This window comes from Bubalus kerabau, chromosome 9 (genome assembly GCF_029407905.1).
Source record: "Bubalus kerabau isolate K-KA32 ecotype Philippines breed swamp buffalo chromosome 9, PCC_UOA_SB_1v2, whole genome shotgun sequence".
In the NCBI taxonomy this organism is placed as follows: Eukaryota; Metazoa; Chordata; class Mammalia; order Artiodactyla; family Bovidae; genus Bubalus; species Bubalus kerabau.
Window position 1 is genome coordinate 53,676,194 of NC_073632.1, and position 25,715 is coordinate 53,701,908.

A 25,715-nucleotide genomic window follows, 5' to 3' on the forward strand; every position below is an offset into this window, starting at 1 on the left:
ACGATGGAATGGAAATTTTGAAATAAAAAGGAATAATAAGCTAGTCAACACTTTTCCTGATGATTTGTTAGTGAAAAATATTTTGTTTTGTCATGCACATTGGAAAGAACATTCTAGTTAAGCAGTAAACCTTACTTCCCTTGACCTAAGAGGTATTGCTCTTTGTTTGTGGTGATATTATTGATCTAAACGTCCTTTTCCTATGTGCTTGTTGCGTTGCTGTTGCTTAGTCACTAAGTCTCGTCTGAGTCTTTTGTAAGCCCATGTACTGTTGCCCACCAGGTTCCTCTGTCCATGGGATTCCCCAGGCAAGAATACTGGAGTGGGTTGCCATTTCCTTCTCCAGGGGATCTTCCCAACCTAGGGATCAAACCCATAACTCCTATATTAGCAGGTGGATTCTTTACTGTTGAGCCACCAAGGAAGCTCACATATGTGCATACAGTATTTTTTTTTTTGGAGTTATTTTGTTTGATGGTTCTTTTTATTTTTAAGCATTAGCAGTATGTCTAAGTGACCCTGAAGTGTTTTGCTCAGAAGTTTGAGGTTATAGGTCTATAGATAATTTGCATGAGAACTCTCATTTATGCAATAGGACACTATTTACATGATGTAAGTGATATGCTCAGATATACTCATGAATAACAAGTTGGTGATTTGCCATTAGCTTCTCTCTTTTTATCTGCCTTTCTACATGGTCTGTTTCATTGGCAACTGACACATTTCCCACCCGTTTCTCCTGTGCTGCTTGCTCCAAACTTCTCACAGACATGGAAATATTTGCAGAAGGTGAAATATCAAATTGGGTAAGTTACCAGTACAGGTGTAAATGGAGATGACCAAAGTGAAGGAGGGCCATAGATAGGTGAAGAACAATCAAACAGAACCACATTGATCATGAAATATGGTGAGGGGGTGGGGAGGCATGAATCTGAAATGCACAGACCAATTTAGTTGCCTTGATGAGCCCTAAAAACCAGTTTGTCAGAAAAATGATGGCTAGTTCTGGCAGAATATAATACCTTCCAAGCACAAACTTTACTAAACTTTTCACTGGGCCTGGTAGAGTTCAATGAAAGGTAAAAGGAAGGGCAGTGCAGTGTTTTTTTTTTTTTTTTTCTAAAAAGATAGACCATAAAGGCTGCTATGAAAAGTCCTTTGAAATAACTGCTGCTTATGGTGTAGCAGAAGCAGGAGCAGGCAGGGAATTAGCAGTGGAAGTTGGGAATTTTTAAGTAGAAGGGGGATTGAGTGGGATGTGTGACATAAACTTACAGAAGGGTTTGAAACATGTGCAGCTGGGTAACATGCTGGGAGAAAAAGTGCTGAGTTGAGGGGTAAGCAGATTTGCACAGGAAAGAGGTCAGTGATGGGAAATGGAATTAATGAAGTAAAAATTATATATCAGGTTTGGATGGGAGCATGGCAAACTCAAATTAGACTGAAATAGACATCCAAAGATGTCTGTTATATCTGGGAGGAGGGGTGTTGGGTAAAGTAAGGGGTACATAAAGTAATAATGGAAGCATCAAGCCCATTGAGGCATCCTGGGGAAAATGAGGCAGAAAATGAAAAAAAAAAAAAAAAAAAGTCTAGCCTCTGTGTAGCAGGGTAGTGGGAATGAAGAGGGAAATAGGCCCTAATCAGTAGACTAGAATACAGAGCAAGTCGTCAGTAGCTTGAATACTCTCTTTGTGCTAAAAGACTGATAGGCGAGCCATATAGTCTGATCTTTTCATGTGGGTGATGAGGGGCTCCACTATTTCTTTGTGTCTCTGAAGCACTTGGCAATGCATGTTTAGTGTCTGGACCTGCCAAGCATCTTTCTGAGACATAGCCCAATATGGTACTCCCCATTAGTTCCAGGGTAGGCTGAAGAGCATGTACATGACTAGTGTTCCAGGTGAGTAACTTGGATGGGTGTGGCTTGGATTGAAAGACTATATGAGGGGTTGGTGTGGGGAGGGAGGAGGGAGGAGGGTTCAGGATGGGGAACATATGTATACCTGTGGTGGATTCATTTCGATATTTACATTTAAGGTAATTACTGATAAGTATGATCCCGTTGCCATTTACTTTATTGCTTTGGGTTCGAATTTATACACCGCAAAACTAATACAGTGTTTGAGGTTTAAAAATTAAAAAAAAAAAAAAAACCCTTAAAAAAATAAAAGTGAAGCATAGTTGATTTACAATGTCATGTTAGTGTCAGGTGTTGGAATTTTTAGAATGAACTCTGTTGGTCTCCTTCTATAACCCTACTTAGGTTCTAATATTAAGCTATAAAAGGGAATTAAAGTAGATAATGAGAAGATCCAGTACCATATGATCACAAGTCACTAAGCAGTGGACAGCTTGAGTTTCATCTTTGATTCGCCAGTGCTGTTTAAGTCCAGGTAAGTGTTGAGATCAGCAGCATCACAATTCTTATTCTGTCTGAGACCTATACAAAATCCTTCACCACTACTTTAGTAAAAAAATAGAAGTCTTATAGCACAAAACGAATACCATATTTAAAATTTAATGGTGCTATATTTATGTTAGTAAAAATACAATATTAGTAAAATTTCATTATCATTAAGATAATCCAAATGAAAATTTGATAAATACTAATTTAAATTTAGGGCAGAGTTTTCACTGTTGTGAGGATGGTGAATATAAGAAATAGGTAAAGTTTGTTTTCAGTTGTTTTTCAAACTCCTCCCTGTGTCCCCATCACCTTCCTATGCTAAGTTGCTTCAGTCGTGACCGACTCTGTGCGACCCCATAGATGGCAGCCCACCAGGCTCCCCCGTCCCTGGGATCCTCCAGGCAAGAATACTGGAGTGGGTTGCCATTTCCTTCTTCAATGCATGAAAGTGAAAAGTGAAAGTGAAGGCACTCAGTTGTGTCCGACTCCTAGCAACCCCATGGACTGCGGCCCACCAGGATCCTCTGTCCATGGTATTTGCCAGGCAAGAGTACTGGAGTGGGTTGCCATTGCCTTCTCCACATCACCTTCCTAGGAGTGGCTAAAGATCAGAGAATGCCTTTAGGGCCTCTTTTGAAGAGAAAAGCAATCTGATCACACTATTTATATAAAGGTGTGCATGTGTGCAAAGTCACTTCAGTCGTGTCCAACTCTTTGTGACCCCATGGACTGTAGCCTGCTAGGCTTCTCTGTCCGTGGGATTCTCCAGGCAAGAATACTGGAGTGGGTTGCCATGCCCTTCTCCAGGGGATCTTTCTGACCCAGGGATTGAACTCAGGTCTTCTGCACTGCAGACAGATTCTTTACTGCTGAACCACATGGGAAGCCTCATAAAATGGTGTGAGGCACTTAATTTGTTACCTTTCTGAGATATTTGTGTTTTAAAATAGGGACACAGAATGAGGGAAATGCACAGTAAAGCTATGATTTACCAACTTGTAGAATTTCTGGCAGAAACAGTGGGGGCAGTAAGTGATAGAATATGTATCCCTGAACAGAATTTTTCCTGGTGCCTGTAGCTAGTTTTTATCTATTCCAATTATTTCTGAGATGAATGATAGTGCCTTGAATATCCTGAATGAAAACTGTGTCCTCCTAAGCCCCAGTCAACTTGACCTAACCCAAATGCTTCATTCTTAGCAGCAAATTACTCATTTCCTATTGAAAAAAGATGCTGAATTATTTTTTCTCAAAGAATAATTATGATGCATCTGTGATTTTTTTATTTTCTAAAACTTTGTCCTTAGCCCTATCAAGATTATGCAAGGTGTATATTTTTAAAGACACTTAATTCAATGAAAGAAGAGAGTTTTAAAATTATATTTTACACTGCTATTTGTAATGAAACAAATGTATCCTATTCTTAAATTAGAATATATATTAAGAAGAATATATTGAATACACACACACACACACAGACATACACATAAGATAAATCATTTGAGCATTTTTAGTTTTCTCTAGAACTGAATAAATCAACTCTCAGAGATTTTATTCCTTGAGCAATACAGTCTCACACATATCTGGGACATATTTAGTTAATTTTATGAAAGACAAATGGTTTATTTTTAGTAAGGAGAGATCTGTCATTGAGCTACAACCTTGAAAATAGGGAGAGCAAAATAAGCTGCCCAGAATAGTTATCATCAACATTTGTATTTGGGATAATAACATGAACATTTTTACTTCTGAATATGTTACTTTTCTACCTCCTACTCAGATATTTCTGGGCAAGCAGATAAATGGTCCATTTAAAGTCACATCACATTCAATATGGATAAGATTGAATCATGCTTGGACCAGCAGTCCAGTTTAGAGAATTCAAACTTCCACTAGGAACCCACTGAAAAGATAATAAACATTTCTACAAAGGCATATTTCTCTTGGATTGATCTGGAGAGCAAATCAATAACTCAGAGCAAAGGCAAATAGTAAGACAAGAGGTTGAAGTGATTGTCTTAAATCTATTGTGTAAATGCCTGAGGACTTCAAACTGGTTGTGTTCATTTTCAGTCCTGGTGAGACCAGATTTTGAGCCAAGTGGTAATTTTGGAACTGTTCATCCTGGGGATGAGGTGAGTTGGCTTAATAACAGATCAGCTCTTCTGTGGAGGGTGTGGTCACTTTTATGTTTGTGTTTTGGACTTATCAAAATGATAATGTCTTTTTTTTTTTTATCTGTGAAAAATAAAGGTTTCCATTCTAGAGGATGAAATAATAAACACTTTGGCTCTGTTAATTTATTCAAATGACTCTAATGATATCCATCTTTGCTGTCATTTGCTGTTGTTCATGAACTTCTCTAATTCTGTTCCCTGAAAGCAAATTACCACCAAGCAAGAGCTAAGATTATTTTGTCTAATGATTCCAGATCTTTGTAGTACTATTGCAATTTGATTTATATTTCTATTTTTGTTTGAAGCTTAAGCTATAAATTAAATATGTGTATTTATAATTCTTTTATTTATTTTTAATTGAAGGATAATTGCTTTATAGTATTTTGCTGATTTCTTCAAGTGGGTTGGACATGGGTAGACCTATGGCTGATTCATGTTGATGTTTGGTAGAAACCAACATAGATTTATAAATTCATATATGCCAGACAGGATTCTGAACTGGTAGACTATATAGGGTACACTTTGGCCTTTTAAAAATATTTAGTTTGTTGCCATACTAAATTTTGGAAGCCTTTACTTAAAATATGATTTTCTGACTTGAATTCAAAATCATAGCAGTATCAGCCTTCAAATTCTGCATGGTTATAATCAGCCATCCCTGGACAGCTGCTGTCTTCTGTGGTCTGGACAGTGGTACCTCCACATTGCCTCAGATCCTTACAGACCCACTTCACTATGCATGGCATATTCCTGGTCTCTGAGGGCACTTGCTACAGATGATCAGAAGCAGCTCAGATATTATCTGTTTGGCTTCATAAAAATCATTCCTTATTTTTTATTTTAAAAGGTATTGGGACTGGGACTTTCACACCGTGTATACATTTTTTATATCCACAATAGACAGGTTCTGCCCTAGTTACTGTACCATCTTCTCAATGAATAAGTCACAGTATCTGCATTCCTTTCCATTTGTTTTCTGAGCTACTGTGTAAAGTGAGAAGATTGTGTGATACATTTTCTACTATCTTATTTGTGTATGATGAGTGTGTTAAGGGTCTCCAAGAACCTCCTCAGGTTTGGTGATATACTGGAAAGACGCAGAGGACTCAGCATATAGTCATGTACATGGCTTAGATTTATTACAAAAAAGGATAAGGGAAAAATTAACAAAGGGAAAATGAAATAGGACAAACCGGAGGAAACTAGGCACAAGTCTTGAAGACTCCACTCTCTGTTGTATCACACCAGACCTGCTTAATTCCTCCAGCACTGGACTGTGACAGCACGTATAGAATGTTGAGTATAGGAAAGCTCATTAGAGACTTGGCACCCAGGATTTTGGGAGATTGTAGTGTCCTCTGCTTAGCATGTACCCACATTAAGGACTCCTCGGAGGAAAGCAAGCATTTAACAAGATCTACATTGTTTGCAGAATCTAGAAACATAAACCAATCAGCTAGAGAATCGTGGGAATACTCCTGAAATTCAAGTTCCCAGATGTCAGTCAAGGAACAACCTTGAAGGCAGGCCCTTCTAAAGATAGCCAACAAGACTTCTATGTCAATCCTTTTGTGCAATTAGACACTAGATTATTCTTTGCTTACAAGCATATACCAAACTGTTGGGCAAATTGTTCCTTATTAAATGGTAGAAATGATCCAGTTAGGAATTCCAGTATGTTTCCTTTAGTAGACAGTTAGCTGTGGACAATATTTAGAGGTAAACTCTATTGTTTGTCTCTGAGAGATCTACCAAGCACTAAACAGAGGAATACATCTCAGACTGAGCTATTTGATTAATGCATTCACTTCATTCATCCAACTTATATTAGGCACAATGTCCTTGGGATATAAGATCTCTGTTTTTGTGGAAATGGTACTTAAACTCTAAAGTGAGTAGAGAGAAATTAAACAAAAGACTTAATAAGTTATATATATATATATATATTAGAAGATAAGGCCATAGAAATAGGACAGTGTTAAAAACATCAGGACAGTCAGTTTTTATGCTTGTGTTGAGGGTGGAAGTGGTAAGGGTAGGCCTTCTGTAGAGAATGAGATTTGAGCAAAGATTTGAAGGACTTCAGCAAGATAGGGAGATAGATACATAAGCAGAGAATTCCATGAAGACTGAAAAGATATAAATGAAGCTCTCAGGTGGGAGAGGAAATGACATGAAAGCAGCAAGAAGGCCAGCACAGCTGAAACAGAGTGAGCTAGGGAAATAGTAAGAAATGAGACCAGAAAGGTAATTAGAAGGAAGCCAGACTGCAAGATGGTGGATTAGGAAGACCCTGAGCTCACCTGCTCTCACCGGCCACACCAAATTACAACTGTTTACAGAGCCCTCATTAGAAAGACTGGCAGATATCAGAAATGACCTTTTACAAGAGTGACAGGTGGGAGGGGTGGAGTCAAGGTATAGTAAAGACCCATACTGTAGTGGTGCTGCTGCTGCGCCGCTTCAGTTGTGTCCGACTCTGTGCGACCCCAGACGACAGACCACAGTCCCTGGGATTCTCCAGGCAGTGACACTGGAGTGGGTTGCCATTTCCTTCTCCAATACATGAAAGTGAAAAGTGGAAGTGAAGTCACTCAGTCATGTCCGACTCTTCGTGACCCCATGGACTGCAGCCTACCAGGTTCCTCTGTCCATGGGATTTTCCAGGCAAGAGTACTGGAGTGGGGTGCCATTGCCTTCTCTGCTGTAGTGGTGAGTGTAAGAACATTTGCATTTGTAAAGTGGTGAGTGACCCACAAATAGAATAATTACAAATGTAAATGTTCTTACCAAGGAATAAGGGCTCTAAGCCCCACATCAAGCTTCTTAGCCCAGGGATCTTGCACCAGGAAGATGAATCCCCACAGTATTTGGCTATGAAGACCAACAGGGCTTTCTTTGAGGAGGCCTAGATGGCTCTAGAAAAGTAGAGACTCCACTCTTACAGAGTGCACACAGAATTTCATGTGCTCTGGGATTCAGGGCAGAAGCAGTAATTTGAAAGTGTTAATCACTCAGTTGTGTCCTACTCTTTGTGACCCCATGGACTGTAGCCTGCCAGGCTCTTCTGTCCATGGGATTCTCCAGGCAAGAATACTGGAGTAGATTGCCATTCCCTTCTCCAGGGGATCTTCCCAACCCAGGACTTGAACCCAGGTCTCCTTCGTTGCAGGCAGATTCTTTACTGACTGAGCTACAAGTTATTTGAAAGGAGAGCAGTAATTTGCTGATCTCAGAGAGTCTCCTGGAGAGGCAAGAAGGAAGCTGGAACTCACCGTAGAGGATGTGGACACCAGCATAAGCAACTTTTGGGAACTCATTCTTTCTGATGAGCACTGGTGCTTTCAAGCACTATTTTAGAATCCTCTCTCTAGGCTGTTAGCCTTGGGACCAGCCCCACCCACCAGCCTGTTGGTACCAGTACTGGACCTCCTCAGGCAAAACAAATAGTTGGGGTAGAGTGGGGAGACACAGTTTCGCCTACCAGCAGGCAGGCCACCTAAAGAGGCCTTGGGCCCACAACTGCCCCTGGACACAGCCTTGCCAACTTGAGGGCTCAGGACCTGACCTCACATAACCAATGAGCTGGCACTAGACCCAGAGAAAATATTTTCAAATGATATAACTAAGAAATTAATGTCCAAAATATATAAACAGCTCATATAACTCAACATCAAAAAAAAAAATTCACCTCTATGAAAATAATGGACAGAATATTTGAATAGACGTTTTTCCTAAGAAGACATATAGGCAAATAGGCAAAGAAGAGATGCTCAACATGATAATCATCAAAGAAATGCAAATCAAAAACCATAATAAGATATCACTTCACACCTGTCAGAATGGCTATCATCAAAAAGACCACAAAAACAGATGTTGGAGAGTATGTTGAGGAAAGGGAACCCTTGTACATTGTAGGGTTGGAATATGAATTAGTACAGCCACAATATGGAGGAAAGTGGAAAGCAATATGGAGGCTTCTCAAAAAACTAAAAATAGAGCTACCATATGATCCAACAATTCCACTCCTGGGTATACAGCTGAAGAAAATTAAAACACGAATTTGAAAAGACCAAATGTTCATAGGCTGCCTCCATATTTTAAATATGATAAATAATGCTTCTAAGTGTCCATTAACAGATGAATGGATAAAGAGGATTAGGTATATTTATACAGTAAAATATTAGTCAACCATAAAAAAGGAAATTCTGTCATTTATAAAAATGTGGTACTATGCTTAGTGAAATAACTCAGAAAGACAAATACCATATGTTATCATGTATGTGGAACCTAAAAAATAAAATGAATGAATATTGCAAAATGGAAACAGACTCAAAAATATAGAGACCAAACTAGTGGTTACCAGTGGGGAGAGTAGGAGCAAAATGGGGAAGAGGATTAAGAGGTACAAACTACTATGTATAAAATAAATTGCAAAGATATATTGTATAACATAGGATTGCCAATATTTATAATAATTTTAAATGCAGGGTAATCTATAAAAATATTGTATCACTATACTCTATACTTGAAACTAATATAATATTGTGAATCAGTTATACCTCAATTAATTAAAAAAAAAAAGGTAATAGAGGGCCAGGGTATATAGAGCACTAATCCATTATAGGGCTTTAGGATTTTACTATTAAAATATGTGGAGCTATTGAAGAATTTTAAGCAAAGAAGTGGTAAGGTTTTTGATGTATAATGAGTACAGAAAATGCACAAATTGTAAGAGCACAAATTCCTGAATTTTCACAAAATAGGTTCACCAATTTAATCAACATTCAGATCAGGAAACATATTATTAATACCCATAACCCTTCCCATCTGCCATCTCCCAGTCACTGCTTCCTACCAAGGAAATCTCTGCCTTGACTTCTAAAACCAGATTAACTTTGTGGTTAAAAAAAAAAAAAAAAATCATAAGTTTTGTACTCTCTACCTGGAATACTTTGTTTAATATTACATTTATGAATTGTATTTGCAAGTTCCTACATTCTCATTACTGATTACTATTCTATGATGCTATAGTTTATTATCCATTCTCCACTTGATTAACATTCAATTTGTTCCCACTTCTGACTATTATGAATAATGCTTCTTATGAACATTTTTCTACTTCTTCTGATAAGTGCATACAGGCATTTTTAAATTTCACACACACTTAGTACTGAAATTTCTGGGTCACAGAATGTGCTTTTGTTCAAATTTAGTGGATACTGCCAAGGAGTTTGCCAAAGTGATTATACCAATTTCCATGTCTATTAGTAAGAATTGAATTCTAATTGTTCCATATCCTCAACAATACTAGAACTGTATTTACTTCACATTATAGAGCATTCTGGAGCATGGGGAGAAGAATTCCATTGTGATTATCATTTCCTTGTTGGCTAGAAATTTGAAGATGTTTCATAAGCTTAATAGTCACTTAGATATCTTCTTTTGTAAAGTACCATTCAGATCTTTTTGTCCATTTTTTCCTACTGGCTTATCTTTCCCCATATTGATTTATGAAAGTTATTTTATATTGTATTTATATATGTGGTAGGAAGATTAATAGTCTTCAGGAGTGTCCACATTCAGATCCATGGTGCCTATGAATATGTTACCTCTCTTGGCAAAAGGGACCTTCAGATTTGGTTAATTAGTTTGAAATAGTGGAGCCTGGATGACGGGACTTCCCTTGTGGCTCAGGTGGTAAAGAATCCTCCTGCAATGCGGGAGACCTGGGTTCAATCCCTGGGTTGGGAAATTCCCCAGGAGAGGGGAAAGGCTACTCACACCAGTACTCTGACCTGGAAAATTCTGAATACTAGATTCTGTTCTGAACAATAGAATGGGGAAGACTAGAGATCTCTTCAAGAAAATTAGAGATATCAGGGGAACATTTCATGCAAAGGTGGGTGCAAGAAAGGAAAGAAATGGTATGGACCTAACTGAAGCAGAAGATATTAAAAGAGGTAGCAAGAATTCACAAAAGAACTATACAAAAAAAGATCTTCACGACCCAGATAACCACAATGGTATGGTCACTCACCTAGAGCCAGACATTCTGGAATGTGAAGTCAAATGGGCCTTTGGAAGCATCACTATGAACAAAGCTAGTGGAGGTGATGGAATTCTAGTTGAGCTATTTCAAATCCTAAAAGATGATGCTGTGAAAGTGCCGCACTCAGTATAAGAGCAAATTTGGAAAACTCACCATTGGCCAGAGAACTGGAAAAGGTCAGTTTTCATTCCAATGCCAAAGAAAGGCAATGTGAAAGAATGTTCAAACTATGCACAATTATACTCAACTCACATGCTAGCAACGTAATGCTCAAAGTTCTCCAAGCGAGGCTTCAACAGTACGTGAACTGTGAACTTCCAGATATTCAAGCTGGATTTAGAAAATGCAGAGAAACCAGAGATCAAATTGCCAACATCTGTTGGATCATCAAAAAAGCAAGAGAGTTCCAGAAAAAAAAACATCTACTTCTGCTTTATTGACTATGCCAAAGCCTTTGACTGTGTGGATCACAACACACTGTGGAAAATTCTTCAAAAAGATGGGAATACCAGACCACCTGACCTGCTTCCTGAGAAATCTGTATGCAGGTCAAGAAGTAACAGTTAGAACTGGACATGGAACAACAGACTGGTTCCAAATAGGGAAAGTAGTATGTCAAGGCTGTGTATTGTCACCCTGCTTATTTAACTTATATGCAGAGTACATCATGAAAAATGCCAGGCTGGATGAAGCACAAGCTGGAATCAAGATTGCTGGGAGAAATATTAATAACCTCAGATATGCAGATTACACTGCCCTTATGGCATAAAGTGAAGAAGAGCTGAAGAGCCTCTTTATGAAAGGAAAGAGGAGAGTGAAAAAGCTGGCTTAAAACTCAACATTCAGAAAACTAAGATCATGGCATCTAGTCCCATCACTTCACAGCAAATAGATGGGGAAATAGTGGAAACAGTGACAGACTTTATTATTTTGGGCTCCAAAATCACTGCAGATGGTGATTGCAGCCATGAAATTAAAAGACACTTGCTCCTTGGAAGAAAAGCTATGACCAACCTAGACAGCATACTAAAAAGCTGAGACATTACTTTGCTGACAAAAGTCTATCTAGTCAGAGCTATGGATTTTCCAGTAGTCGTGTATGGAAGTGAGAGTTGGACTATAAAGAAAGCTGAGTGCTGAAGAATTGATGCTTTTGAACTGTGTTGTTGGAGAAGACTGTTGAGAGTCCCTTGGACTGCAAGGAGATACAACCAGTCAATCCTAAAGGAAATCAGGCCTGAGTATTCACTGGAAGGACTAATGCTGAAGCTGAAACTCCATTATTTGGCCACCTGATACCAAGAACTGACTCCTTGGAAAATACACTGAATTTGGGAAAGATTGAAGACAGGAGAAGTGGACAACAGAGATTGAGATGGTGGGATGGCATCACCGACTCAAATGACATGAGTTTGAGCAAGCTCCAGGAGTTGGTGATGGACAGGGAAGCCTGGCATGCTGCAGTCCATGGGGGCACAAAAAGTCGGACATGTCTGAGTGACTGAACTGAACTGAACCTGGATGATCTGGGTTAGGCCAGTCTAATCATGGGTTGTTCAAAGTACAAGAGGAAAGCAGAAGAGAGGATCAGAGGGACCTGATCCCTCTGAGAAGATAGAAGGACCTGACCCACCAATGCTGGCATTGAAGTTGGAAGAAGGGGGCCTTGAGTCAAGGAATGTGTCAACTTTACGAAACTGGGCCCGGCTCTATATCTGACAGCCAGGCAAGGAAACAGGGACCTTAATCCTATAACCACCACTCCAATGAGCAAGAAAATAGATCCTCCCTTGGACTGTCCAGAAAGAAAAACAGCCAAGGTATCAAATCACTAATACCTTGATTTTAGCCCAGTGAAAGCCATGTCCTAATCCTGATTTGCAGAACTGTAAGATAGTAGTGGTGGTGTTAAACTGTTAGCTTTTGGTAAAGTACTATGGTAACCACAGAAAACTAATGCAGAGCCCCCTGTGTACATTTATTGCAAACATCTCCTATTCTGTGGCTTGCCTCTACACTGTTTAAATGCTATAATTTTAAGGGAAGTTCTTTATATGTTTTATTATGTACTTCCTGAGTGTTAGAGTCTGTGCTAGTTTCTTTTCTCCCCACCACCTTAATTGACATAAAATTGATGTATAACATGTGTAAGTTGGAGGTATTTAACAAGTTGGGTATCCATATATATTATAAAATGATTACCACAATAAGTTTAATTGACATGTCCATCACTTCAGTAACCATATTTGTGTGTGTGTATGGTGAGAACTTTAAAGATCTACTTTCTTAGCAACTTTCAAGTATATAATGCAGTATTGTTAACTATAGTCACCATGCTGTAATTAGATCTCTAGAAGTTATTCATCTTATAAGTAAAATGTATTCGCCTTGTAATCTACATCCATTCCCCTCCCTCCTGGCCCTAGTCTCTGCCTCTGGCAACCACTAATCCATTCTGTTTCAATGAGGTTTATCTCTTGGATTCCATATATAAGTGAAATCATATGGTATTTGTGTTTGTCTGACTTACTATCACTCCAGGCTTATCACGTTATCACAGATGGCAGAATTTCCTTCTTTTTATGCCTGAATAGTATTCCATTGTGTGTATATACTACATTTTCTTTATCCATTCATCTGTTGACAGATACTTAAATTGTTTCCATGTTTTGGACATTGTAAATAATGCTGTAATGGAGAAGTTCTTAGTTTTTAAGATGTTTGATTATAGTTAGTGCCTTCTTATACTCTACTTAAGACATCTTTGCCTACTTCAAGATCACAAAAATATTATACTATGTTGTCTTCTAACATGTGTGTTATTTTAACAGCCACATTTGCTTAATGCTCTACTTGGAATTTATTTCTGCTTCTGGACTGAAGTAAAGATCAAGGTTATTTTTTCAAACTGATCTAACTGATACAATACCATTTGTTTGAGAATATTATTCTTTGACATCTTTGTCATGAATCAGATACTATATGTGAGTCTATTTCTTGGTTCTCTGTTCTGGTTCATTGGTCCATTTGTTTATATGAACACAAATACCTCACTGTCTTAAGTTTTAGGAGAAGGCAATGGCAACCCACTCCAGTACTCTTACCTGGAAAATCCCATGGACAGAGGAGCCTGATAGGCTGCAGTCCAGGGGGTTACTAAGAGTCGGACACCACAGAGCGACTTCTTTTTCACTTTTCAAAACTTTTATGCATTGGAGAAGGAAATGGCAACCCACTCCAGTGTTCTTGCCTGGAGAATCCCAGGGACAGGGGAGCCTGGTGGGCTGCCGTCTATGGGGTTGCACAGAGTTGGACATGACTGAAGAGACTTAGCACCAGCAGCTTGAGTTTTAACTTATAATTATACTTGATGTTTTTCTGGTATTTTGCCATTCAGCTTTTTTTTTCTCCTTTTCTCTTCTTGAAGATCTCCTGAACTTTGCCCTTTGCATTTCTCTATGTTTTATAATTAGCCTCTAAGTTTCCATAGGAAAATTGCTTGCATTTTTGGTAAATTGCATTGAACCTAAAAACTAATTTGAGGGGTATCTTTAGAGTATTGAGTTATTATGATTTGTGCCTATCTATTTAGGTCCTCTTTAATTTCTCTCAATTTTGTAATTTTTAATTTCAGATCTTGCACCTTTTCATTAAAATTTTCCCTAGATATCTGATTTTTTTTAGGCCTTTGTACACAGAATCCTTATAAAATGTGCTATTTTTATTGGTATGTAGAAACACTTTTTATATTGACATTTTAATCAAGTGTCTTTGTAAAATTATTTCTACTAGTTTGTTCATAGACATGATTGTCCTTTCCAATCCTTATAGCTAGGTGTTTTTCTTGACTAATAGCAGTAGCTAGAACATCAATACAAAATCCAAATAAAGCAGTGATATCACTAGATTTAGTTTATAAAATTTTTTTGAAAAGATTATGAGAGAGATTAGCTTACTTCCTTTTCTTGTGATATCTGTAAAGATTTGGGCTTCAAAATGCTAGCCTCAGAAAGAAAACAAAGAGTTGGTAGAAATTATTTCTTTCCTTTTTATTGTAAGAATATGTGTAAAATAGATTTTCTAACAACTGTTCAGAAGCATTTACTGGCAAAGCCAACTGTGCTTGAAGATTTCTTTGTGGAAAGGTTCTTGATAGGTTGTTTGCTTTTTTTTTTTTTTTAGTTTTTTCTTGTAAGTTTTAGTAAGATGTGTTTTTCTAAATAATCTGTCCTTTTTAAAATTTTCTAATATTTTGGTATAGAATCATGCCTAATGTCTTTCTTATTTAAACATCTATAGAATATATATCAATCCATTTCTGATGTTGGTAATTTGGGTTTTCTCTCACTTTCTTTCTCTTTCTTTTTTTAACCAGTCTAAGACTTTACACCTTTACCATTTTTAAAAAATCAGTTTTAATCTTTAATTTTTCTTCCTATTACATACTTTCTTTCTGTGTCTTTTGAAAGAAGAATAACAACAAAAACAAAGATAGTTCCATGACAGATTGGCTGTGGCGTGTAGGAGCCAATGATGACTCTAAAGTTTCTGGCCTCTGGAATTTGATGGTTGGCATTGCAGTCAACTCAGGTAGGGAGGGCTGGAGGAGGCAGGTTTTAAGGACAAGCAAAAGTTTAGTTTTGAATAGATGAGGTTTGACATGTTAATTAGACTTTTAAAAAGATTCGTAGAGTAGAGAGTTGAATATGCAATTCTAGAATTAGGAGACATATCTGGACTATATATGTGTATTGAGTCATTCTCATAGAAATAGTATCTAAGGCCAGGAGAATAAATGGCATAGCTAACAAATAGCATACTGTTCCACTTATAGTGGTATAAGTGTGGATGATAATCAGTCCTGCAGCATTCCAAAACTAAGAGATTTGTGGTAAAAGTACAAGTAAAGAGACTGGCAAGGAACAATGAGGGAAATGTTTTTGAATCCAAGTTCAGAAAGTGTATATGGAGGGAAGGAGAGGTTAAATGTGGCAAATGCTGATGTTATGCAGAGTAGAATGAAGATTGAGATTGACCATAGGAATTTGCAATGTGGAAATCACTGGACAACTTTACAAGTTATAGTTTTAGTGGAGAGGTAGAAGCCAAAAGCCAGACCAAATGAGGGAAGAATAAGACAAAAAATGGGAAACATTGAGTACAGGAAATTTTGATTCATTTTGCTTGAAGAGAGACTAAGAAATGGGAAAGTGGTGATGGGGAAAGCTGGATTAAAATTTTTTTAGATGGTAGAGTGGCAGAATGCTTATATGTGCAAGGGAATGATTAAGTAGAAAGAAAATGATCATTGTAATGGGAGATGGGGTGTTGGAATTTGCTGGAGTATGTTCTTGAATTGATAAGATGACAAAGTTAAGTGAAGTGAAAGCCTCAGTTGTGTCTGATCCTTTGTGACCCCATGGACTATACAGTCCATGGAATTCTTCAGGCCTGAATACTGGAGTGGGTAGCCTTTCCCTTCTCCAGGGGATCTTTTCACCCAGGGATTGAACCCAGGTCTCCCACATTGCAGGTGGATTCTTTACCAGCTGAGTCACCAGTGTGTTAGCCACTCAGTCGGGTCTGACTCTTTGTGACCCCATGGACTGTAGCCCACTAGGCTCCTCTGTCCATGGAATTGTCTAGGAAAGAATACTGGAATGGGTTGCCATTTCCTTCTCCAGTGGATCTTCCTGACTCAGGAATCAAACTTGGGCCTCCTGCTTTGCAGGCAGATTCTTTACCAGCTGAGCTACCAGGGAAGCTGCAAGATGACAAGGGATCTTGTAATTGTCTCCTTTCTCTTGTACATCCTTCATAGTATATGGTGGAATTCCTTATAATTGTGTTGATAATACAGCTTTGCTTTTAGAATACCATCATAAAAACATTCATAATTGAAAATGCTGGGGAGACATTTTTTTCAGAGGAACTTCAAGAACACTTTAAAATCTCCTTTTGCCCAGTAACATCAAACTTTAAAATAGAGAATAAAGCAAAAGATAAATGAAAATAACACCTGAGCAGCAAACAAATAGCAGAGGACCTTAGTGCAATAACCCAGATTATTTTACATAAACTTGAGAAGCAGATTTACCAGCAATAAATCACCAGGGAAAAGTGGCAGAAATCAACAGAGGAACTAGACAAAACAACTGTTGGAAAATCAGACGAGTTCTTATAAAAAAATGTAGCTTACATATGATTTAATTAATGTATTTTATTATATTAATGTGGGGTCAGGTATTAAAGAGGTAAATAGCTCTGAAACCCCCCAAACTAAGCTTCCATACTTTCAGTTCAGTTCAGTTCAGTTCAGTCGCTCAGTCATGTCCGACTCTTTGCGACCCCATGAATCGCAGCATGCCAGGCCTCCCTGTCCATCACCAACTCCCGGAGTTCACCCACATCCAGGAGTTGGTGATGACTCACATCCATCGAGTCAGTGATGCCATCCAGCCATCTCATCCTCTGTCATCCCCTTCTCCTCCTGCCCCCAATCCTTCCCAGCATCAGAGTCTTTTCCAATGAGTCAACTCTTCGCATGAGGTGGCCAAAGTACTGGAGTTTCAGCTTTAGCATCATTCCTTCCAAACAAATCCCAGGGCTGATCTCCTTCAGAATGGACTGGTTGGATCTCCTTGCAGTCCAAGGGACTCTCAAGAGTCTTCTCCAACACCACAGTTCAAAAGCATCAATTCTTCAGCTCTCAGCCTTCTTCACAGTCCAACTCTCACATCCATACATGACCACAGGAAAAACCATAGCCTTGACTAGACGAACCTTTGTTGGCAAAGTAATGTCTCTGCTTTTGAATATGCTGTCTAGGTTGGTCATAACTTTCCTTCCAAGGAGTAAGCTTCTTTTAATTTCATGGCTGCAGTCACCATCTGCAGTGATTTTGGAGCCCCAAAAAATAAAGTCTGACACTGTTTCCACTGTTTCCCCATCTATTTCCCATGAAGTGATGGGACCAGATGCCATGATCTTCGTTACTTTACTTTACCACAGTGCAATAATTGTTCCTAATGCGATTAAGTTCTTTCATCAATGCATGGCAATATACATGGAAAAATTTCAGAAAATTTGTAACAAAACTGAAAAAACATATTTGTGCATAAAGGGATTAAAAGTACTGACCTGAAAATGTTGCTTTAATGATTTAGTTCACAAACTTTATTTCCTGTCATTCCTGATAAATGAAACATTATGCCTGCACGCAGATAAATATATCAAGATCATACCATCTCTAACATAAATAGATAAGCATATCCCAGGGTGTGTGTTTTAAAAACACTGAAAGACAAGCATATTGATCATAAAATGATAGAATGTTAGAAAGAACTTTAAAGTTTTTCTAATCCTTCTTATATCTGCTCAAAAGGGCAAAGCTCACAATATATGATAAAGGACATATTTTTATACTTTAAATCTCCACCTATATTTCTCATTCCTTATTTAGAAGAGCTATCTTTTAATCTATGTGTTTATCATGCTAAAATATTTTCAGGCCTTCAGTTAGCTAATATTATATGAATTTGAATTCTGAAATAAATATTTTCCTATAATTAAGATTATTTTATGATAATTAGAAAGGGAAACTCAAATAGCCTATGCAAAGTATGAAACATGATGCCTTTAAAATGAAGTCCTTGGAAATTAGCTCTATTCCAGCCACTTTGAATAAGAATTTTTATTTGGAATACATATGTCAGAAGACAAAAAAACTAAATATACTTTACTGACTGAAATCAAATTAAGCTGGATCCCCAGAGAAAAACAGCAGGTAAAAGGAAGTTATCCTTATGGGAGCTAAGTAATGTAAACCATTTTAAGAGAAATTCTGGTAGACAGATTACTTTCATAAAAGGTAATGATTGTATACAAATGCAAAGTTGTTGTTATAAGTATATGGTGTTATATCATTGTTTAGAAGGCAAAAAAATAAAGTAACCATAAAGAGGAAAAATTTAAGTAGATTTCATTCAGCTATAAAATTGATTAATATAGAAATATACATAGATAGCATGGAAGTGATAAATGTAGGATTTGTGATATAATTTTTATAAGAAATGGCATGCAATATGTTTATAAAACCTTCTATTTAGAAGTTTACATATAAGAACTGGGTTTCCCAGGTGGCTCAGTGGTAGAGAATCCACCTACCAATGCAGGCAATGCAGGAGATGCAGGTTCAGCCTCTGAGTTGGAAAGATCCCCTGCAGGAGGAAATAGCTCCCACTCAGTATTCTTGCCTGGAAAATCCTATGGACAGAGGAGCCTGGTGGGCTACAGTCTATGGGGTTGCAGAGTCTAACATGGTGGACAGTGGGGTGGGAGGATAAAGAAAGAGGTGGGATGTATGGAGAGAGTAGCATGAAAACTTACTTTACTATATGTAAAATAGATTGCCAATGGGAATTTGCTGTATGACTCAGGAGACTCAAACCTGGGCTCTGTAATAACCTAGAAGGGTAGGATGGGGAGGGAAGTGGGAGGAAGGTTCAAGAGGGAGGGGGCATATGGATACCTATGGCTGATTCATGTTGATGTTGGACAGAGACCAACATAATTCTATAAAGCAATTATCCTTCAATTAAAAAATAAATTGTAAAATAGCAGTAATTCTTTAAGTGCTGGGAATGAGTTATTTTCATAACCTTTTATATTTCCTAAGTTTTTACCATGAGCATGTACTTTTGTTTTAAAATACTTAAAATTTTTTTTCAATTGAGTATAATAATACATTTTCCTAGCAAATTTTCCCTTCTATTCCTGAGGTAAATCCTCTTAGCATTTGCAGTGGATCCTTCCTTTCCTTTGCCTTTATATTAACATGCACGTTAAATATGTACATATATGTATTCTTTAATCACAAATGGATCATCTTACATATTATTCATTTGAGAATCTTACAGAATTTTTTCATTATTAGTATGTTTAGATACAAGTTAATAATTTTAACAGATGCTCGCTATTTTATTACTATTAAAATTTTAAAAAGTTAGATTCTTTTTTATTTATTTTAAACTTGTGTACTCATGTAAGGAGTGCTACTTAGCCATTAATGAGGAACTTCCAGAGGAGTTTAAAAGATCTTGAAATTATAATGATACAGTATGAAACAAACCTTAAAGCAGAGTAAAATAAAGCAACATCTCCACAATGCAAAAAGAAAAAATGCAATAGAATAAGGGTAAAGAAACTATATTTAAATGTTAGTACTATGACCAAAGGTGACTATTTTCTGTGTCAAAATGTTAAGAGTGGTGGAATTGAAGAGAATTTTCTGTAACTTTTATAGTTTTTCGTTATCAAATTTTTTGTGATGATCAGGTTTTTCTTTGAAAATCCAGAAACATAAGGTAAAATAAATAATTTATTTGATAACAACTTACATTCAACCTGTTATACACATTTGATTTTAAACTCTTTCAGACTTTAATTTCTAAGGGGCAAAGATCTTTGATAAAAAGCAGGAAGTCAAATCTGGACTAATGGATCCATTGCTTTTTTTAAAAACATTTTCTCATTAAGGTTTTAATGTAGTATAAATGAAAATTCTCACTTTAAAAATTAAAGTTTTCATTTTTTTTTAGAATAAAGATTTAGTGCACAAATACAGCCAAAAGCCAACAGAAAAATAGCTTTGCCCTCTTATTTCCATACTAAAGCACTTGCAATTACTCAGAATAGGCCAAAAGGAAAAAAAAAAAATAATCCTCTGAGTTCTAGGCTTCACAAAAGGACCACATATTATACTATGTGCATCAATTTGATGTGCAAGTATACAATAAATATATACATATAAATTCTTATCTGCATCATTCTAAAGTATTCATAGATCAAGCATTGCTTCTTTTAGGTTCTAAAAAATATAAAGTTTATCATTTTAAAACTGGTAAAATGTAGTAACAGCTGGTGGAGTATCTTGTTATTATCATAGGTATTTTTCTGACTAAGTTATTTCATGTTCACATGAATGATTTTCCTGTTGATATAATATTTAAAAAGACTTCTTAAGTGAACAATGCAAAAATAAAATAGAGGAAAGCAATAGAATTGGAAAGACTAGAGATGTCTTCAAGATAATGAGAGATACCAAGGGAACATTTCAAGCAAAGATGGGCACAATAAAGGACAGAAAACATATGGACCTAACAGAAGCAGAAGATATTAAAAAGAGGTGGCAAGAATACACAGAAGAACTGTACAAAAAGGGTCTTAATAACCCAGATAGCCACAATGATGTAACTTAGAGCCAGACATCCTGGAGTGTGAAGTCAAGTGGGACTTAGGAACCATTACTACTAACAAAGCTAGTGGAGGTGATGGAATTTCAGCTGAACTATTTCAAATCCTGAAAGATGATGCTGTTAAAGTGCTAAATTTGGAAAACTCAACAGTGGCCACAGGACTTGAAAAGATCAGTTTTCATTCCAATCCCAAAGAAGGGCAATGTTAAAGAAAGTTTGAAATACCACACAATTGTGCTCATTTCATATGCTAGCAAGGAATGCTCAAAATCCTTCAAGCTGGGCATCACTTGTATGTGAATCAAGAACTTCCAGATGTACAATCTGGATTTAGAAAAGGCAAAGGAACCAGAGATCAAATTGCCAACATCTGCTGGATCATAGAAAAAGCAAGGGAATTCCAGAAAAAAGCATCTATTCCTGCTTCATTGGCTAAACTAAAGCCTTTGAATATGTGGATCACAACAGAGGGAAATTCTTAATGAGATGGGAATATCAGAACACCTTACCTGTCTCCTGAGAAACCTGTATGCAGGTCAAGAAGCAAGAGTTAGAACTGGACATGGAAAAATGGAATGATTTAAAATTGGGAAAGGAGTACATCAAGGCTGAAAATTGTCACCCTGCTTATTTAACTTATATGCAGAGTACATCATGTGAAATGATGGGCTGGATGAAGCACAAGCTGGAATCAAGATTGCTGTGAGAAATATAATAACCTCAGATATGCAGATGACACCACCCTAATGGCAAAAATGGGAAGAGGAACTAAAGAGCCTCTTGATGCAATTCAAAATACTAAGATCACAACATCCAGTCCCATCACTTTATGGCCAATAGATGGTGAAACAATGGGTACAGTGACAGATTTTTATTTTCTTGGGCTCCAAAATCACTGTGGATGGTGACTGCAGCCATGAAATTAAAAGACACTAGCTCCTTGGAGAAAAGCTAAGACAAACCTAGACATCATATTAAAAAACAGAGACATCACTTTGTCAACAAAAGTCTATATAGTCAAAGCTATGGTTTTTCCAGTAGTCATGTATGCATGTGAGAGTTGAACCATATAAAATATTGAGCACTGAAGAATTGATGTCTTAAAACTGTTGTGCTGGAGAAGACTCTTGTATGCCCCTTGAACAGCAGGGAGATCCAACCAGTCAATCCTAAAGCTAATCAACCCTGAATATTCATTGGAAGGATTGATGATGAAACTGAAGCTCCAATTCTTCGACTACCTAATGCAAAGAACTGACTCTTTGGAAAAGACCCTGATGTTTGGAAAGACTGAAAAGGAGGAGAAGGGAGTAACAGAGAATAAGATTGTTAGATGGCATCATTGAGTCAATGGTCTTGAGTTTGAGCAAACTCTGGGAGATAGTGAAGGACAGGAAAGCCTGGTGTGGTGCAGTCCATGGGGTCACAAAGAGTCAGACACAACTGAGTGACTGAACAACAAATAATACTTAAAAAAAAAAAAAGAAAAGAAAAAGAAAGAAAGCCCTCTGGAGTCATTCTTCCAGGAAAGAAGTGAACTGACAAAGTTTGTTGCAAGTTCACGGACACTATATTTAATCAAGTGTAATATGATTCACACTTACATGAAATAATAATAAAATATTTTAATATGTATGAAATATTTAATGTGTATAAAATCCAGGGTGGTTCTATGTTGGTAGAGAATGAGGTATCAGGAATCTGTCCTCTGCTAGATGACAGTGGCACTGCCAGAATCTGTCTTATGTAACTTGTGGGACACTAGGGTCTACTTAAGGTTTACAACTTTCAGGTATAGTGTTGGACAGTAAATTGCTGTTAATTTTGATCAATCAGCTCTTCTGCAGCCCATTTTCCCACCCTAGCCCCATGGTAGGCAGCTGTGCATGTGTGTCCCAGGAGTTTGAGGGAGTCAATTGGGGAAAAAATAGATGTTGTCCTTCAAATATCAGCAATCTGTTTGTGTCACCAGTTGGTGCTTAGACCACAGACATGCAGACAAAGAGGCAAGCAGCCATTGTTTTTGTAGCTCCTCACAATGTTGCAAGCCCCTCCCTATCTGGCTGAAGGGACTTCCAGGGGGATTTCTTTTCTCCACTTATTTTCCCCCTCTTCCCCACTGGGGAGGCAAACATTAAAAAATCAGACATTCAAAGGCAACCATACCAAAGCAACTATGAGTAAAATTAAGTGACAGGACATACCAAGGGAAAGTCACCAGCTCAAAAAAAGACCTAAGAAAACCTTAAATTTATACTTTAGCCTTATCTTTGACACAGAGACAATCTTCTATAACAATCAAAAAACCCCAAACAAAGAAACTATGACAAAAACAGCAAATCCTGGGGAATAGGGTGAATCTGGTCTTCACCATATTGTTAGGTTCAAATGTCTAGTTTTCAGCAAAAATATATATCAAAAGGCATTCACAGAAACAAGAAAGTCAAATCTATTCAAAGGAAACAAAATCAAAAAACTATTGCTGAAAAGACCTAATGGCAGATCTATGAAGTTTTAAAAACAATTGTTTTAAAGATACTCAAATAACTAAAGGAAGATATGAAAAAAGTGAAGAGAACTATATGTGAATAAAATGGAAATATCAGTAGAGAGATAGAAAAGCTAAAGAAAAAAAAAGAATAAAATTCTGGAGCTGAAATTACAATAACTGAGATGAAGTAAAAAGATGACTAGAGAAATTCAAAGTCAGATTCGAGAAGACAGAAGGAAAAAAATCTGCAAACTTGAAAATAGGAAAATAAAAATGATTGAGTCTGAGGAGCAGAAAAAATAGCATTAAAGAAAGCCTAATGTATATAAGCTGGAATCAAGATTGCCAGGAGAAATATCAACAACCTCATATGCAGATGATACCACTCTAATGGTAAAAAGTGTAGAAGAACTAAAGAACCCCTTGATGATGGTGAAAGAGAAGAGTGAAAAGGCTGGCTTGAAACTCAAAATTCAAAAAGCTAAGATCATGGCATCTGGTCCCATCACTTCATGGCAAACAGATGAGGGAAAAGTTGAAGTAGTGACAGACTTTGTTTTATTGGACTCCAAAATCACTGTGGATGGTAACTTCAGCCATGAAATTAAAAAAGATTTTTGCTCCTTGGAAGGAAAGTTATGAGAAACACAGACAGCATATTAAAAAGCATATATATCTTACTTTGCTGACAAAGGTCCATGTAGTCAAAGTTTTGGTTTTTCCAGTAGTCATGTACAGATGTGAAAGCTGGACCATAAAGAAGGCTGAGTGTTGAAGAATTCATGCTTTCAAATTGTGGTGCTTGAGAAGACTCTTGAGAGTCCCTTGGACAGCAAGGAGATCCAACCAGTCAATCCTAAAGAAAATCTACCCTGAATATTCACTGGAAGAACTGATGCTGAAGCTGAAGCTCCAATACTTTGGCTACCTGATGGCAAGAGCTGACTCACTGGAAAATACCCTGATGCTGGGAAAGATTGAAGGCAGGAGGAGAAGAGGGTGACAGAAGATGAGATGGTTAGTTTCACTGACTCAGTGGAACATGAAGTTGAGAAAACTCCTGGAGGTAGCGGAGGACAGAGGAGTCTGGTGTGCTACAGTCCATGGGGTCGCAAAGAGTCAAAAACGATTTAGCAACTGAGCAAGGGACCATTGGAACACCATCAAATGGAACAATAATACACATTGTGGGAGTCCTAGAAGAAGAAGAGACAGGGGGAGGGACAGAGGAAATATTGGAACAATAACTGAGGACTTCCCAAATTTGTTGAAAGATATGAATGTAAGCATCCAAGAAGGTTAGTGAACTCCAAGTAAGATGAACCCAGAGACTCATACAAGACACATTATAATCAGACTTTCGAAAGACAAAATAATGAGAGGATCTTGAAAGTAGCAGGAGAGAAGTGGCTTGTCACATACAAGGGATCCTCAGTAAAAGTATGAGCAAATTTCTCATCAGAGAAGGATTCTCTAGGCAAGAATACTGGAGTGGGTTGCCATTTCCTTCTCCATTAGACTCACAGAAGATATAGTATATAAAGTCAACGTGCAAATCAGTTGCCCTTATATAGATCAACAGAACTATATGAAAACGGAAATTTAAAAATTTCTATTTATATATACTAGCATTAAATTTGGAGCAGGAAATGGCAACCCGCTCCAGTACTCTTGCCTGGAGAATCCATGGATGGAGGAGCCTGGTAGGCTGTGGTCCATGGGGTCGTGAAGAGTTGGACATGACTGAAGCGACTTAGCAGTAGCAGCAGCATTAAAACAGGGTAAAATACTTTCGCATTAGGATTACCAATGAACTGAAGTGAAAACTACCAAGCATTGCTGAAAGAAATTAAAGATGTAAATAAATGGGAGCACATCTCATGTTGATGAAATGAAAGAATGTTTTTAAGCTGTCAGCACGGCCTTCAGTAGTAGTGACCGAAGGCAGCTATACAAGCAGGTCTACAGTTTTAGGGCAATTGCTATCAAAATCCTAATGACATTTTTTTTTGTACAGAAATAGAAAAACCCATCATAAAATTCATATAGAATCTCAAGAGACCTCAAATAGCCAAAATAATCTTGAAAATGAACAAAGCCAGAGGACTCATACTTTCTAATTTTTCAAAACTTACTACAAAACTGCAGTAACTGAAACAGTATGTACTGGCATAAAGACAGAAATAGAAAATTGAATAGCATAGCACTGCCAGAAATAAATCCTTACATATATGGTCAAATGATTTGTGACAGAGATATACAGGCCATCCAAGGGGGAGAGGGCAGTATTTTCAACAAATGATGCTGGGGAAAGTGTGGTATATTAGTA

General features: G+C 37.4%; 1 protein-coding gene across 36 annotated transcripts in view; it reads left to right on the forward strand.

Annotated features, from left to right (window-relative positions):
* LOC129619891 (uncharacterized) overlaps positions 1–25,715 on the forward strand; it is a 684,565-nt gene that overhangs the window by 82,017 nt on the left and 576,833 nt on the right. For 10 of the 36 annotated variants that reach the window (XR_008698264.1, XR_008698265.1, XR_008698263.1 and 7 more), the window contains exons 2-3: positions 2,267–2,396; positions 4,484–4,545. The exons of 21 other annotated variants lie outside the window; for them this stretch is intronic. The gene's annotated coding sequence lies outside the window, so the exon portion shown is untranslated. Of the gene's footprint in view, positions 1–768; positions 807–2,266; positions 2,397–4,483; positions 4,546–7,759; positions 9,548–25,715 lie in introns of those variants that run through there. 5 more of the 36 variants (XM_055535362.1, XM_055535366.1, XR_008698266.1 and 2 more) reach the window with 4 other exon arrangements.